We start from the raw sequence: 3165 nt of genomic DNA, 5'->3' as shown, positions 1-3165 counted from the left end.
GGGGGCCGCAAGGCCATAGGGCGGGGCCCAGCTGCTGCTCGCCGCAGGAACATGGCTTCTCGAGCCTCTGGACTGTCCAGGTGACTCCGATCACCAGGGCCAAAGCCAACTGGACCCACAAAAGGCGGGCCACCCACCATGGGAGGAACCACTGTGGCTGCAGCGGCTGCTCGGGCCTCCAGAGTCTGTTGGACCTGCTGGTATGTGTTGGTCGCGATAATTGGGCGGATCACAGGAGCTGCTGGTACTTGCATCGCTTCAACCGTGGGGACTGTGGGCACCGCAGGCACGGCAGTTGGGATTCCTGTTACGGGAGCCCCCAGAACTTCCTGCTCAAACAGGGCCATCTCCGCCTCCATCTCCTTCAAGCGTTCCTTGCCGCTCTTTCCAGGGATGCCGGCACCAGGACCCGGAACCACGGGTCCTCCTGCACCCGGGAGGCCCGGGGCTGGCCCCACTCCGGCCATTGCTGCTGCCGTCACTGTCTCCGGTACTACCGCCTTAGCTCTGTCGCCTCCGCCGGTTCCGCTGTATACTCCAGTACTCTTGCTGGGATAATCAAGAGTAATGGACAGAGGACCTTGGCAGGCTATAGTCCATGGGGTTACAGAATCAGACACAACTTAGCACACATGCTGTAAATGTTTGACTTGGGCTGTGCTTTTGGAGAAATTTAAATTAGGAAACCAAGCTATAATTTATAATAGCCAAAAAATTGGATATGTCTTAGTTATGTGATGATTGATCCTAAGTGACACCTGACTCCGGGACCATCTGCCCCCTTAAAGGTGTGGTCTGACTGTGGCCCTGAGGAGAAGAAAGCTTAAGAATTATGAGGTTTGGTGGTCAGAGTTGGGGTCAACCTGCCCTTTTGGCCCTTCCAGTTGGAGAGAGATCCCTGAATTCATTTCCAAATGGCCTGTCTTCCCCTGGCCATGTAAAATGACCTCTCCTTCCCTTCTACTATTCAGATTCTATCTTTTCTTCACATATATAGCATACATATTATATATCTAGATCTACATCTTCATCTATCCTGAATCTGAATCTTCCACTAGAGTGGAAGCTCCATGCAGTCAGGGACTTTGTTTTGTCTACTACTGTATAACCAGCACCTGTAAGAGTGGTACCTTGCATACAGTAGGCACACATAAATATAAACAAACTGCATATAATTCCATGAGAGGATTAGGTCCTAAAGGCCCAGCATCCACTCTTTGAATTAACTTCTGTCTCAATGCATCAAGAATGGCACTAGCTATACACCATTCTTGGAATGAGAAAATATTTGAGAAAACAGTCACTCAAATCACTTGTGTGTTGTGGTTCAAATGAGGAAAACTGGTTGAGAAAATTTAATTCATGAGTGAACGTGAGGATAAAAAGTCTCACTTCCTCTAAGTTGCCTCCTCAGACCATCCCGTTTCAGAGTTAGTTAATGATACGTCAGCAAAATTAACAGATCGTTGAATTTCCACACAGTTTTGGTAATTCTGCTCGCATCTATTATGTATGTCATGGGGTAGAAATGGTTAAAATTGAAAGACCCCTGCTTAATGACTGGTGTGCACTTAGGAGACAGATACACAGCCATCCCAGTAAGGTGACTTTGGGGACCCTGTAGTTAATGGCTCTGTAAGCAGATCCGGCCTTTTAATGGTTTCACAAAAGGCACATACACAATTGAGGCTGCAGTTTTGAGTACTGTCTGGTCCTGATAAGGCTGGCTGGGAACACCCTGTTCTATCCTTTCCCCAAATCAAATGCTCTTTGAGAGCCGGCCAAGCGTTTGAGACCAACCAAGCAGTACTAAGTGCATTATCTTGTCTAAGCAAAGCATGAGAAATAAATTAAGATCCATGCTGACCTCACCAGCGTGAAAAAAATCTCTGCTTTTACCTAATGTCTGGCCAGTGCCCTAAAGAGGATCTTCTTCCTTCCCTTAAAATTGCATTTAGGTTCAGTCCTTTTGCAATAAGTCCCATTTTACAAGGACACTTGTTTCAACTTTCTCCAGTCATTTATAAACCAAACACCAGAAAGTGCAATGGGATTATCATAATTAACTTGGGATCCAATAGGATATTTCTAGGAGCTGAGGATGTACTCTGCTAAGCACTACAGGGGAAGAGTAGATACCTGAAAAGAAAAGCAGGGTTCTCATAACAAGGAAGCAAGGAGTTGGTACTGGGTGTGCAACCAGTAGTGTCCAGCATGAAGGACTCCATATGGACTTGTAGCATGGAAAGATTTACATACTAAATAAAAGAAACATTATTTCCAAGACTGAGATTTCAGATGTTCTCTGTTGGCTGCAGTGACCCCATGGTTTAAGGAAAAATATTTTTTAACTTAGTTGTTTAAAGTGTTGCTTCGTATGTCATGTCATCTTTGTATGAATTACATATACTAGACTTTGTATTTGTAAAATATAAAGTGGAATTCAGGGACAGGTAAGTGATCATGCATAGGTCAAAAGTGTAAAAAGTACTCTATTATACATGATGAGTGAAAGTGAAAGCCTCTCAGCTGTGTCAGACTCTTTGCAACCCCATGGACTATAGCCTGCCAGGCTCCTCTGTTGGAATTCTCCATGCAAGAAAACTAGACTGGGTAGACGTTTCCTTCTCCGTTAGCCTTTGCCCTGCATCATTATGTACTCCAAGGCCAAACTTGCCTGTTAGGGGATCTTTCTGACCCAGGAATCAAACTCGGGTTTCCTGCATTGCAGATGGACTCTACCATCTGAGCCACCAGGGAAGCCACATACATGAGTAAAGTATCCGAAGTGATTTCTGAAGCATTTCTCTTTGCTGACGACTTGAGAGAGGCAGATTTGGGATAGGGTTCTGGAACTTCTGGAACAGAGAAGTGATCTGGACTTGGGTTTTTGATATGGTGATAGCTGCTTCAGTTTTCACTTGGGGTCCTGTGGGCCGGCTGACAGGGAGGCTGCTATCCTTCCAACCAGGGGTGTTCAGTTATCCCGTGATGGGAAGGAAGGCTAGAGAAGTGATTTTATTTTACTAACCTCATCAGAGAAACTAATCTTATTTAATAACCTAATCAGAAACTGAATCAAAACACCCTTTGGTAATAATTTCGTACATGATTCTCAAAGGCTAACAAGAAAATTTTGAAGAAACAAATGAATAGTTTGTATTT

The sequence above is a fragment of the Bos taurus genome, chromosome 3 (genome assembly GCF_002263795.3).
Source record: "Bos taurus isolate L1 Dominette 01449 registration number 42190680 breed Hereford chromosome 3, ARS-UCD2.0, whole genome shotgun sequence".
Classification (NCBI taxonomy): Eukaryota; Metazoa; Chordata; class Mammalia; order Artiodactyla; family Bovidae; genus Bos; species Bos taurus.
This window is presented reverse-complemented; position numbering follows the sequence as displayed.